Source organism: Triticum urartu, chromosome 5A (assembly GCF_056163025.1).
Source record: "Triticum urartu cultivar PI428250 chromosome 5A, HENAU_Tu73, whole genome shotgun sequence".
In the NCBI taxonomy this organism is placed as follows: Eukaryota; Viridiplantae; Streptophyta; class Magnoliopsida; order Poales; family Poaceae; genus Triticum; species Triticum urartu.
The window spans coordinates 11,980,755-11,995,541 of record NC_141877.1 but is presented as its reverse complement, the minus strand read 5'-3'; the positions used below and the strand labels follow the sequence as shown (position 1 = coordinate 11,995,541).

The following is a 14,787-nucleotide window of genomic DNA, read 5'->3' as shown; positions in this document are numbered from 1 at the left end:
TTTTTCCTTTTTCTTTTTTACTTTCTATCTGGTTTTTTCCTTGCGCAACACATTTGGATAAAGAGGTTAGCTTGCAATCTTCATAAAAAGTACTTCCGTCCGTTTACAAATATAAGATGTTTTGTATATTTTAATATAAACTATATACTGACTAAAATAGATGAACTATTTTAATATAGACTACATACGAACTACTCCCTCCGTCCCATAATATAAGAACGTTTTTACACTACACTAGTGTCAAAAACGTTTTTATATTATGGGACAAAGGGAGTAGTAAACGAATTAACAAACACACTAAAATAAGTCTTCTAGGAAAACACTTTCTCGCGGTTCCACTTCCAACAGAATAAAAGGAAGAAAAACAGTTCGAGTCCTCTTCTAAGGAAACACTTTCTTGCCGTTACAACAGAGCAATTTACACGCGCCAGAAAAAGAATAAAAGCGCTCTCATTCCAATATTGTTCCCGCAATTATTCTATCAGTTTGTCAAATTCACATCTAGATGTTATTTAAGAATATCACATCTAAGCTCCCACAAGTATATAATGTAGCAACAAAAAACAAAAAAAAAACTAAAAAAAAATAGACCACAAACAGAGTGGACATCAACTTAGATGTGACATAACTATGTCACATCTAGATGTATCCTAGACAGACCCTTATTCTATCTTCTTTCCATTACTTAACCTGCATGCGAGGAAGAAAAAGCAAGAGAGATATGCGGCCATGCAGGGATAAATTCCACGCAATTAGCCAGTTTGGTATAACTGCCCATGAAATGATGGACACAGGCGGCCACTATCCCCGTGCGATTCCTCTTCTTCTACGTCTTGCCGTGGACATGGACGGCGACGCGAAGGAGCCGAGCATCGTCCACGAGCTGGTGCCACTTCCTCTACTCTTCTTCTATCTCTTGAAGAGGAAACCAGCGCCGGCGCCGGCGGCAGTTCTCGGTCCGCTCGGTCGGACCGAGCTAAATCCGGATCGGAACGGCAGTGTTATCGATCCCAAACGGGCCACCCTGAGCCCTATATATATCCGGCCGACCCGGCCGAATCGCCGCATCAATCGCAGTCGCATCATGCCGCCCAACAAGGTCCAGCCGCAGGGGTCTCTTCTCCTGCCTGTACAGCGGCGAGCGCGACGAACCCCATAACTTCAACTTCAAGGCTGCCCGCGGTGAGTGTGACGGCCCCCCCCCCCTAACTTCAACTTCAAGGCCGACCTCCTCGACCTCATCCCCGACTTCTACGAGGAGGCATTCGACCGGCTGCCCGTCCAAGACATGTCGGACGCCGTCGCGGATCAACTATACGAAACCATGCGCGACGGCAGCCTGTCCCTCGGCCTCCTGGACCCCGTCTCCAACATCATCCTCGGCACCCTCGCCCTCCTCCCGCGCGACGACTTCCGGCCAAAGGAGGAGCCGCCCGCCAAGAGGATCAGGAGGTCCAAGAGGCTCGCCGGCATGGGGCAGCCCAAGGATAGCTTGTCGTCCGCAGGGTTACCTGGCGCAGAGTTGCTCAGGCATCCTGCCAGGCTCTCGTCAGGTTGATGACGAACTACTTCGGATGCATCACCGAAGAACAGGCCACCCGCTACCTCCACTGGGCGGGCGCCGACCTCGCCCGCGCCGTCCTGCTCCTCGAGCATGATCTATACGCTGCGGAGCTCGTGCTCCCTGGCCCTGCCTCCGAGAGGACTCAGGCCGCGCTCAGGTGTGCGGCGATGCATGTGTGCCATTCCGCGCCTGACGTCCTTGTGCGGCTCCAAGTGTCACCTTTGCCACGTCAACGACTCCTCGCCGCCGCCCCCTTCCTAAAGCCGGGAGGGCCGAAGCTCACCGTTCATAATGTTAACACCAACATGGATCTGCTGCGGTACCAGGACGACGGCCCCCTCGACCTCCAGGTGAATTTGCTGCCGGGCGGGAGGGTGGGTAGTCGTCTACTACCGGAACCTCAAGCCCAGTGAAGAAACATTTGAGGTTTCCAAAAGCACGAGCTCCATGGACGGCTTCGACATGGTCACCATCAATGTCGAGCGGCATGGCGACCACTTCGTGTCCTTGCGGTCTCATGAAAACAAGAGATCCATGATATCAGCATGTCTGGCAAAGGCCGTGAAAACATCTCATAGGCGTGGGTTATTGGACAACTGTGGCGGTGATGCCTGCGAGTACACCCAGTCTCTCAAGAGGAGGCTCCACGCCATGATCCACACCTTCTATCTCAAAGCCGTCACCATGCTACCCTCTGCAGGGCTTAGGCTCATCCGCGACATCATGTTCGCCAGCCCACTGCTATGGCCCCATGGACCCCATCTCCATCATCATCCTCAACTCCATTTGGTACAACATAGTGTGCCCGCTCCCACATGCACACACTGAGATCCAGGTGTACGACATCCTCGACACCCTCTCCTTGCGTCGCGTGGAGGTCCGGTCCTTGGAAGGCCTCATCGCCACCGTTCGTGCAAACCCTGAGTCTGGATCATCCATGCAGTGGGTGATAGAGCACCTCTGCTGCAAACAATGTGACTTGTCCGAGGAGACGCACACACTACAACAGTTTGTTGCCGCAGCCGCAGCGGGTTGACATCCACGGCCCGCTGCACTAGGATCATTCCTCACGTCGTCCCTGACACCCGGCGTGTTGCTTGACCTACAAAACTTGCTGACCACTGGTACCAATGATGTGATATCACGTGAATCTCTCGATCAAATAGAGCACATTCTCCGAGACATCACACCACCGTTGGCTCCCGAACCTCGCAATGAGGAGGCCGAACTTTGCACGGAGGCTAAGGTGATTCTTCTAGAAAAGAGATCATGGTATAGGAAGATGAAGTTATACATTCGCTCTGGGGTCGCACAAGCGCTGCAAAAATATGCATCGGAGCATCCTTGGGTACATCAACCTGGCTTTAATTTGTTTGTGTTCATCGTCATTTATTTGGTACATACGTAGTACATATATATTCCATACATTTCTATATCAGTTGACCTTTGTTGCTGCTTGTTTTAGGAACCAAAGTATGCAACGAGTGTTATCTGTGGCGTGGAGTCCACTTCGGAATCCTTGGGCAGGGAATGCTGCACAAAGTTAACGTGGCAGCATTCCCTGCCCAAGGATTCCGAAGTGGACTCCACGCCACAGATAACACTCGTTGCATACTTTGGTTCCTAAAACAAGCAGCAACAAAGGTCAACTGATATAGAAATGTATGGAATATATATGTACTACGTATGTACCAAATAAATGACGATGAACACAAACAAATTAAAGCCAGGTTGATGTACCCAAGGATGCTCCGATGCATATTTTTGCAGCGCTTGTGCGACCCCAGAGCGAATGTATAACTTCATCTTCCTATACCATGATCTCTTTTCTAGAAGAATCACCTTAGCCTCCGTGCAAAGTTCGGCCTCCTCATTGCGAGGTTCGGGAGCCAACGGTGGTGTGATGTCTCGGAGAATGTGCTCTATTTGATCGAGAGATTCACGTGATATCACATCATTGGTACCAGTGGTCAGCAAGTTTTGTAGGTCAAGCAACACGCCGGGTGTCAGGGACGACGTGAGGAATGATCCTAGTGCAGCGGGCCGTGGATGTCAACCCGCTGCGGCTGCGGCAACAAACTGTTGTAGTGTGTGCGTCTCCTCGGACAAGTCACATTGTTTGCAGCAGAGGTGCTCTATCACCCACTGCATGGATGATCCAGACTCAGGGTTTGCACGAACGGTGGCGATGAGGCCTTCCAAGGACCGGACCTCCACGCGAAGCAAGGAGAGGGTGTCGAGGATGTCGTACACCTGGATCTCAGTGTCTGCATGTGGGAGCAGGCACACTATGTTGTACCAAATGGAGTTGAGGATGATGATGGAGATGGGGTCCATGGGGCCATAGCAGTGGGCTGGCGAACATGATGTCGCGGATGAGCCTAAGCCCTGCAGAGGGTAGCATGGTGACGGCTTTGAGATAGAAGGTGTGGATCATGGCGTGGAGCCTCGTCTTGAGAGACTGGGTGTACTCGCAGGCATCACCGCCACAGTTGTCCAATAACCCACGCCTATGAGATGTTTTCACGGCATTTGCCAGACATGCTGATATCATGGATCTCTTGTTTTCATGAGACCGCAAGGACACGAAGTGGTCGCCATGCCGCTCGACATTGATGGTGACCATGTCGAAGCCGTCCATGGAGCTCGTGCTTTTGGAAACCTCAAATGTTTCTTCACTGGGCTTGAGGTTCCGGTAGTAGACGACTACCCACCCTCCCGCCCGGCAGCAAATTCACCTGGAGGTCGAGGGGGCCGTCGTCCTGGTACCGCAGCAGATCCATGTTGGTGTTAACATTATGAACGGTGAGCTTCGGCCCTCCCGGCTTTAGGAAGGGGGCGGCGGCGAGGAGTCGTTGACGTGGCAAAGGTGACACTTGGAGCCGCACAAGGACGTCAGGCGCGGAATGGCACACATGCATCGCCGCACACCTGAGCGCGGCCTGAGTCCTCTCGGAGGCAGGGCCAGGGAGCACGAGCTCCGCAGCGTATAGATCATGCTCGACGAGCAGGACGGCGCGGGCGAGGTCGGCGCCCGCCCAGTGGAGGTAGCGGGTGGCCTGTTCTTCGGTGATGCATCCGAAGTAGTTCGTCATCAACCTGACGAGAGCCTGGCGGGACGCCTGAGCAACTCTGCGCCAGGTAACCCTGCGGACGACAAGCGATCCTTGGGCTGCCCCATGCCGGCGAGCCTCTTGGACCTCCTGATCCTCTTGGCGGGCGGCACCTCCTTTGGCCGGAAGTCGTCGCGCGGGAGGAGGGCGAGGGTGCCGAGGATGATGTTGGAGACGGGGTCCAGGAGGCCGAGGGACAGGCTGCCGTCGCGCATGGTTTCGTATAGTTGATCCGCGACGGCGTCCGACATGTCTTGGACGGGCAGCCGGTCGAATGCCTCCTCGTAGAAGTCGGGGATGAGGTCGAGGAGGTCGGCCTTGAAGTTGAAGTTAGGGGGGGGGGGGGGGGGGGGGGGCTGTCGCACTCACCGCGGGCGGCCTTGAAGTTGAAGTTATGGGGTTCGTCGCGCTCGCCGCTGTACAGGCAGGAGAAGAGACCCCTGCGGCTGGACCTTGTTGGGCGGCATGATGCGACTGCGATTGATGCGGCGATTCGGCCGGGTCGGCCGGATATATATAGGGCTCAGGGTGGCCCGTTTGGGATCGATAACACTGCCGTTCCGATCCGGATTTAGCTCGGTCCGACCGAGCGGACCGAGAACTGCCGCCGGCGCCGGCGCTGGTTTCCTCTTCAAGAGATAGAAGAAGAGTAGAGGAAGTGGCACCAGCTCGTGGACGATGCTCGGCTCCTTCGCGTCGCCGTCCATGTCCACGGCAAGACGTAGAAGAAGAGGAATCGCACGGGGATAGTGGCCGCCTGTGTCCATCATTTCATGGGCAGTTATACCAAACTAAAACCAGTTAAGGCTAATTGCGTGGAATTTATCCCTGCATGGCCGCATATCTCTCTTGCTTTTTCTTCCTCGCATGCAGGTTAAGTAATGGAAAGAAGATAGAATAAGGGTCTGTCTAGGATACATCTTATGTTACATCTAAGTTGATGTCCACTCTGTTTGTGGTCTATTTTTTCCTAGTTTTTTTTTGTTTCTTGTTGCTACATTATATACTTGTGGGAGCTTAGATGTGATATTCTTAAATAACATCTAGATGTGAATTTGACAAACTGATAGAATAATTGCGGGAACAATATTGGAATGAGAGCGCTTTTATTCTTTTTCTGGCGCGTGTAAATTGCTCTGTTGTAACGGCAAGAAAGTGTTTCCGTAGAAGAGGACTCGAACTGTTTTTCTTCCTTTTATTCTGTTGGAAGTGGAACCGCGAGAAAGTGTTTTCCTAGAAGACATATTTTAGTGTGTTTGTTAATTCGTTTACTACTCCCTTTGTCCCATAATATAAAAACGTTTTTGACACTAGTGTAGTGTAAAAACGTTCTTATATTATGGGACGGAGAGAGTAGTTCGTATGTAGTCTATATTAAAATAGTTCATCCATTTTAGTCAGTATATAGTTTATATTAAAATATACAAAACATCTTATATTTGTAAACGGACGGAAGTACTTTTTATGAAGATTGCAAGCTAACCTCTTTATCCAAATGTGTTGCGCAAGGAAAAAACCAGATAGAAAGTAAAAAAGAAAAAGGAAAAACCAGATAAAATCGATGACACTGAGGAAAGTAACAAAGAAAACCGAAAAAGAGAAAGAAGTAAAAGGACAAAAAAGAGAAAAAACCGAAAAAAAAACCTGATGCAAAATAGTGAATGTCCCGATAATAAAACCACAGGAGAAAAAACTCATGTGCAGTACAATATTGGGCAACTCCAGAGATCTTCAAAGCACGACGGTCCCCCGGGATATAGACCACTCGGTAACACCCAAGGTAAGGACGGACTTGGCATCCTCTGCGGCACAAGTTGGCTTCTGTTTCCAAGGCCAAATACCGTCTGTGGATTAGGTTCTAAAGCTAAAAATTAAAAAACTCCTCTCCAAGACACTAGCACCATAAACCAAGCGTTACTACAACACATTAAACCGAGCGTAACCACATTAGATGAATGCACCTGTTAGACCAACTAGGGCGGATGTACTATTAGACCAACTAGGCTCAACCTCCTCGACCTATATAAGGCGGGGCTAGGGCACCCTTGCGCGGCAGGAAATGACAAACGAGATTCGCTCATATACTTGTACTGCCACAAAATTTGTCCTACGAGCCTTGATTAAACACTCGGTAGAAGTAGGGTGTTACCTCTAGGCAGAGGGTCCGAACCTAGGTAAATTCCTCATTTGAATCCTGTACGTAGAACCTTCAAGTGTGTATTGCTTCATGAATCCCACATCATGACAATTGTCACGAAATCCCCACAAAAGACTTCATTGACAAAAAGAAATGATGACATACTATGAATCTTCTATATCTAAATAGCTAGCCTTCAATTACATATTTCTCTCAACAAGCAAACATGTCATCGCAACATGCAACATACATATGAGGAAAGGACCTCCGTCAACATGCAGCCATGCATAGTAGAAGCCCACCTCAATACGCAAACAACCATGAGAATTTTTATTCCATTATGCTATTTATGTTTAAAAAATATTGTTCAACATAATAAATTATATATTTTCAGTACTTTTATCATATTATTATCTAAATATATGTGTTTCAGACTTTATTTGCCCATGCAGAAGGAGAAGGCCGGACACCAACTTTACACGGGGCGGTTGGCACTAAAGGAGGATCACGGTCGGTATAGCTGCTTGCTGGCGGCCAGACTTCTAAATCAGAGCGTAGGCGCCGAGATCAAGGCCGAGAACTAGAAAAAATAAGCACGTGGCTCCCATGAAGATTCCGACACCTGGTGAAATACAATTGCCGGCACTAAAATTAACAGATGCGTTAGGCCCGATCATCATTGCACCCACCAGAAATATTACCACCACTTTAAGGGCAAGGAACCTGAAATCATGCATGCAATATAGACCGCAAAAATTAATACTTAAATGAACAAGCCCCCGAGATATATATTGATGGATGTGAAGGGCTATACATGTGGAAATTGTAGATAAATTCTAAAGTTCAGATACAGATGCCGCTACCAACAAGTACTCTCTTCATTCTAGAATATAAGATGCATTAATTTTTCTGGAAGTCAAATATTTATATGTTTGACCAAAATTCTGAAATAAATATCAACATCTTGAATATCAAAGAAATTAATTATGAAAATACTTTTTTATGATGAATCTAAAGTTGAAAACTCGGTATTGTAGATACTGCTATTTTTTTGTCTAGAAACTAGTCAAACATGAAGAAAATTGACTCTTTAAGAAAAAATCAATAGAACTCCAATTGTATCTCGTTCTGATCACCTACATACCATGAGAAGATGAACAAGAGGACGGCGACGACGCGTTCAACCATGCTCTTAGGAGTCGGACACGCCCCACAGCAGCAGCCGCAGCAGCCGATGGCCACGCTGGCGACTATCTGCGTCATGAACGCCAGCGCCGCCGCTAGGAGACCACAGGGCAACGCCGGCGATTGCCTGTAGGTACAGTAGGCGTCGCTGCCCTTGCCCGGACTTGGAGCCGCTGTCTGCATGAATGAATGGATGGATGGAAACACGCACAGTTAAGAACAAGCAAATTGTTCCTACTAACAAGATCAACAATGGCCGGACGTCACAAGGATCGCCGGCCGGTCGAGAAAGCCATCTAGCATACGGGCGGTGCGTACCACCCCCATGAAGATGGCGCCGACGACTCCGAACAAGACGGTCAGCCCGGCCAGCACGCCGGCCACCACCATCAGAACATTCCTGTTCTTCTTGGTCTTCGACCTCATGACTACGTACTCTGGGCTAGCTTTGCTGTTTGCTTCTCCTGTAAAGTTGTAACTAATGCTCAGCTGGGCTGGATCGATCATGATATATATATAGATACGTAGGTTATCGCAGTACGGTTAGCTTGATGACGGTCTGACGTACTCAAGCATTGAAATTGCCAATTAATGGCATTGCTGTTGCTGCATTTCGATACAAGCTGTAGAGTAACAAAATATAATTAACATAACCCTGGAAGTTGCATGGAACCTGTCGAACGATCTCAGAAGTCGTTATGTACGTACGTAGTGAAGACAAAATGACTTTGGGTTCTCAGCTCGGTGCGGTGCTGCATGCAGGTCTCGACTAGCAGCTATAGCAAAAATTAAGCAACGACGTCGACGTGTTCCAAAGCTAAGATGTCAGTCAGTACATCTCGTGTCCTATTTCCATGCCCCCTCTCTCTCCGGCAACGGAAATCCGCTATCGTCACACCGGTTAGAAGATTTCTTTGGCACCTCTAAATAAATCCTAAAGATAAATTGTGAGCTCCAATGATCGCTCCAGAGTTGTTGTGCCGATCCGCCTGTCTCCTGGTTACAAGGCTACAAGGCTTCCTGCTCCCAACCCCTTGGTCGACCACACTCCCGCACCAACCTTGACAAAAGGTGGATTTCATTGACTTCAACATAAATTATGAAATGGGCACAAATATAATACAAAACTAAAGCTATGCCTAAGCGAGGACAGAAAACCTAAAGCAATCAAAACTGCGATGGAGAAACGACGATAACAATCATATCCGCACCAATCATTTCTTAACCTCACAAGGATCTTTAACAACAACGCCTTTAAGAAGGGAACAACGCTCAAGCACCATCGTTACCGAATCCAACCACCCAAAGCCAGCTTCTATGTTTTCACACTAAAGAACAAGTCCTGCCATATTTGAGCAATGTCTTCAACAGGGTAATGGCTCAAAAACATAGCCATTGCTAGGTATAACCGACTTGGACGAGACCAAGGGTTTTCAGCCCAGAACTCAAGACCGGGTACTCAAGAAGCACCACCAAATCGGAGTCAAACATGTGTTGTCGCAACCGCTTTTCCGCAATCCCAATAGCTACATGCGTTGGGCTACAAATCCCACCGTCACTGCTGCACAACCATACCCTCTGTGACAAGCCGCCGTCGATATATTACATCTCACTGTCGAAGGCAAAATAGCCGGAATGAGATCCCCAAAACCTACAAATGAGCCTTTCAACTACATTCCGCAACCTTGCCAGAACGAGCGGCACAAAATCTAGAGAGTGAACCCTCAGGAAGACCCATCGGTGGCCACCACAATCCACAACCGGAGTGAGATAGCACCACCACACACATCAACTTTCCACCCATTCTAGGCAACCGATCTTAGGCCAGGCCACCACACTAATCTGAGGCGAAGTGTGTCCTCAACGACTCCCCGCAAGGGAACCTCAGCGGGAAAGTAGTCGTGTGCTTGTGATGGTGCAACAACGAACCATAAGTATGCACGCGGCAGCGGCAACAACATGATTGCATTTTTTTTTCTTTTGAGTTTAGATTATTTATTTCATATCTAGTCGGGCCGATTTACCATGTAGACAACGAGCAACTAGGCATGTAGCTCATTTGATTGGTCATGATTTTCCTCACATGAACTGAAAAATATTGGGAATTCAAAGAAGTATGGTATAAATAATATGATTTGTTAAACAAAAAAAGTATAGTATATACAGATGTGGGCTATTGTTTATGTACTTTTTTCATATCTAGGAGCATTTTTGAATTTTTTTTTAACAAGATGCTCGGCCAGTTCTTTTCAGAATCCGGGTATGGAGAATCAGAAACAGAAAAGAACTTGATTCTTCCCTGAGAATCTTGGAAAATCATGCCAGAATAGCAATGTATCTCAAAATCGTCCAAAACCCATGAATCTAAATGTATCTCAAAATCGCCAAAATCCTACAATTCCAGCTATTCTGCTACCAATAATCCTAGACGCACGGATTATTACGGAGTTGTTACGGATCTTTCTTCTCTAACTAATCTATCTCCCCCTGATTTTCAGTCAGGGTGGGGCCCATCCTCCCCCCTTCTCCAATCCCAAGCTCCCACGTTTGCTAGTCTGTGAATCACATAAACCTTCTCTCCGTGTGTCTAGCATTACTCTTTTGCTACGTCCCTAGAAAAACGTTTTGTCCCGGGGCAATATCCTTGTTTGAGGGATTAATTACATAACAAATGCCACCGCTCCTCTCCCCCACGGCTTGATTTCCTGCTAGGCTCCAGCAGTGTCGCGCAATTGCATGTGACCTCCTCGAAGCGGCTCTTCTGTGCCTCTCCCTGGATCCATCCCACGACTCCTGCCTCTCGCCGGGGGCTAGGCCGACTCCAGCCGCTAGTGTCGTGGATCCGAGACCAGTTTACAGAGGAGGAGGGCGAGCTGGTGTGTCATGAAAAGCGTGCTTGTGGCCGTTGTTCTCGTGCATGTTGTGCCACAGGCCGCCCCTCGCCCATCGACGTCGCTCATACCATGGCGTGGCCATATCTTCCTTGTGTGTGTTCGGCAGAATGGTCCACACGAGGTGCTCAATAGAATGCACGTGAGCACATAAGTACGTCAAAACTTGTTTCGTCCTAAATTAACCTCATAATTGGGTGAATCATTTGATTAGCACTTGAACAATAAAAATTCCTGTATACGCATTCTCTGCAATGTGACACTTCGGCAAAGTCCACTAATTTCTCTTCTAAGAGCCAGTGAATAAAAAGACACGAAAAATAATCATCATTAATTCTAGAAAATCACAATAATTACAAAAGCCACCTGCACCATACTATTTTTGGTTGTAGTTTCACTAATGGATCCGCGGTTTTGCGATGATTCTTGTGATCTGCAATGACTGCATGGATAACTCAATATTCAGGGTAAAACAGTTCAAAACAACTCAATGTTACCAACTCCGCGCACAATTTCGGTCCAGGGGCATTATAAACATTTCACCACATAACTCATAAAACAATATTAGACTGCAATCTTTGAAAAGACTGGACGTCTGATTCCATTGGCAGCTGAATCTATGGGCAGTTTCCCGGAATCTGGTATGGAAAATCCGGAGTTGAAAAGAACAGTCCTTACTCCAAGACAGGTTTTAAAATTGGAAAAAGGGAATGGAATACTTCAAGGATGATTTTTTATGTTTTTAATGCATTTTTTATACTTCTGGTAGTTGAATTTTATGAATTTTGATTGAGTAGACTTGCATTTGTACCTAAATTTTTTAGAGCTTAAATATTGGTCCCGGCTAAATTTTATTCTAGGTCCGCAACTACTTATCATATTTGAACATATGCCATGTGATGGCTCATGAGTTAGCAAATCCTAATTGTGACGGATTGATGAAAAATCCTCCAAATGAAATCTTAGCATCCATGCAAATGATGTCACTTTGATAACCATGCAATTGTGTTTAGATGTCAAAAGAAAAACTAGAAGAGCAAACCAATTTATATTATTTCCTAAAAAGACTTATATTATACTCCCTCCATTCCATAATGTAATGTATATTTTTTTGAAAAGTCAAACTTTGATCATGTTTGTGGAGAAAAATATTTACATCTAAAATACCAAACTTATATTAGAATCATCAGAAGATATAGTTTTCTCTGTAAACTTGATCAAAGTTTGCGTACTTTGACTTTTCAAACAATCTATACACACTATATTATGAAACGAAGGGCGTATTATATACTCCACTCCAATCCATATTAATTGGCGACAATTAATATGGACTAAATAAGCAGCAATTAATATGAATCGGATTGAGTAATTTTTTTGTGTTGGGTAATCGGATTGAGTATTTGTTTATGCATATACTCTTTTATAACACAATGGAAGTGGCCCCTAACTAATCTTGCAAGAAAAGTGTGCGGCCAGGTTGTTCTACTCTTTAGGCAGGCGCACGTTCAACAAATTTGGTAGAAACTGTTAGAGATGAAAGGAAATAAACTGAACCTCCGTCGAACAATGAAATTTTCAGCTGATCACATAATTGCAGACAACAATGAAGGTTCGGACAAGATGGAATACAGAATACAAAAGTATTACAACAAGCTTGATCTTAATACAGTAGAGTATTTCTACACCAGGTTTAATAAGGTTAAGACCTAATACTAGTTCCTCCCGCTGTTGAAATTAATACTCGTCACCCTCCTGCGATAACTCTTTTTGACGTTCACAGTACTTCCTCATATCGTCTGCAAACTGCGCATCACTCCTAAAATCGAACATTAAATCAGCGTCCAGTATTCCGTCCGTGTGTGCCGTTCCATCGCCGGTAATATCATGATTACTGTTAATAAAGTCTGCTGAATCTGGATACACAATCTTCCTCGCGGTTGACTCTCCATAGTAGCAACGGCCTGTCACCAAAACCAAAATTGATTTATTATGATTCATTTTCATGCTTGGAAAATTCATAATGTTGACTGCAAAATAAGAAAGGACATATAACTAATTATACAAATAAACGCTGATTTCAACCTATTGCCCGGATGGCTGATTCACAAGTTTGTTGATAGTGGGTGTATGCTATAGCCGCTAAGTTGCTGTATCATCTTATATATATGGAAAATGGTTTAGCGATGAAAACGCGAGGAGCAGAATTCTGAAAAGCGGAAAAGCAGTGAATGTGCGCAAAGACGCAGTGCCCTATACAAGGTCTTCGGTATGGGAGATATAGAATATATACTTGCTAGTCTGGTGCACACAAAACATAACTAAAATTCTAGAGACTAATGCACAGTCTAGATAATGCTGTGAAGTGGAATGTGAGACCAATTTTTTTTTTGTATATTTATTTTTGACCAAAAAATCTGAAAGATTTATCCTAGATTCTAGATAGAAAGCTTTGCCACGCTGCAAAGGTTTGAACTTCAAAACATGTTTTATGCGAGAGAAACAAAAAAGAGAAATGTGTTTGCACGAATCGCGAAGCGCAGAATGGATGGCTAGATAGGAAGGGCCTGGTTGCAGGTGTTCTATTATATATTTTCGATCCGAAGTATGTCACCATGAACTCGCGGAGAGCCAGGAAGGATGCCGCAGCAATTCCGCGCCAGGTATCCCTCCGGCAGGTTGGCCCAATGGTAGTGGACCAGCTATCCTTCGGCCGCGCCGCGCCGGCCATCCTCTTGGACCTCCTCCTCCTCTTAGAGTCATGCGGAGGCGATCGGGTTGCCCTAAAGTCGCGCGGGAGGAGGGTGATGGTATTGAGGATGATGTTGGAGATGGGGTCCAGGAGGCCGAGCGAAAGGCCGCCCTTGAACATGGTCCTGGCCAGTTCTTCTACGACGTCCGACGGCATGTCGCCTACGGGCAGCCGGTCGAACGCCTCCTCGTAAAAGTCGGGGATGAGCTCGATGAGATCGAGTCTGAAACAGAAGCTACGGGGTTCATCGCACTGGCCGCTGTACAGGCAGGAGAAGAGCCCCCTGCAGTCGGGATCCGGCGCCTGGACCTTGTTGGGCGGCATCGCATCAGCTGCGATCGATTGATGCGGCGGTTCGGTCGGCGGCAGGGTATAGGGTTGGTGACTGGGTTTGGTGGCCGTGGGGGTCTAGTCTAGGGACGATGAAGACGACGATCGATCGGTTCCCATGAGCAGACAACGACACACGGCGCACGCCACTGATATGGGCCAAAAGTCGCTGGCCCGTTCCATCTTTCTGTCGGCCTATATCGGTGTGGCCCGTGTACTTTCTTATTTGTCTCAAAATAAATTGCCTCAAAAAAATTGACGTACAGTCCTCATGCGCGTTCACGAAAAAAAAGACATGTCCAGCTCGACTTACGGCCAAATTAGCTGTGCATCCCTGACCCATCAAGCAAAAAAATTCTAGTTTTGTTTGGATTGCTCCATGTCCTTTATGGAGTAATTGTAACGCTATTTCCGAACGGAGGTTGTAGTTTTGTTTGGATTACTCCATGTCCTTTATGTATTAATTGTAATGCTATGGAGACACAATGCTGTTTAAGATCAACGGTTTTCTCCAGGTATTCTAGTGGATCTCTTTACTTGTCAAAGTTGCTCAATTGGGACAGCTCTTACCCATGGTTAATGGTCTGCTGCTCAGTAGAATTAGCACCCTTGCTCTCAAAGTTGTTTCCATTCATGTCATTACCTAGACTGTTCAGGTGAAACACTTTGTGACGTGTTTAGTCTTGGTGATCTTGATAATAATTATCTTTAAGGCAAAACAAAAATATGGCCTAATTATGAGGTAAATACACCAGAGGTGCCTAAACTTGTCCGGCGCGGTCACTTTAGTGCCTAAACTTGTAAAATGTCAAAAACTG

General features: G+C 46.6%; 2 pseudogenes; one reads left to right on the top strand and one right to left on the bottom strand.

The window, feature by feature from the left end:
* Positions 1-844: 844 nt before the first annotated feature.
* On the top strand, positions 845-3,101 carry LOC147967468 (uncharacterized; annotated as a pseudogene).
* Positions 3,102-3,115: 14 nt separating this feature from the next.
* On the bottom strand, positions 3,116-13,963 carry LOC147967467 (uncharacterized; annotated as a pseudogene).
* Positions 13,964-14,787: the final 824 nt, after the last annotated feature.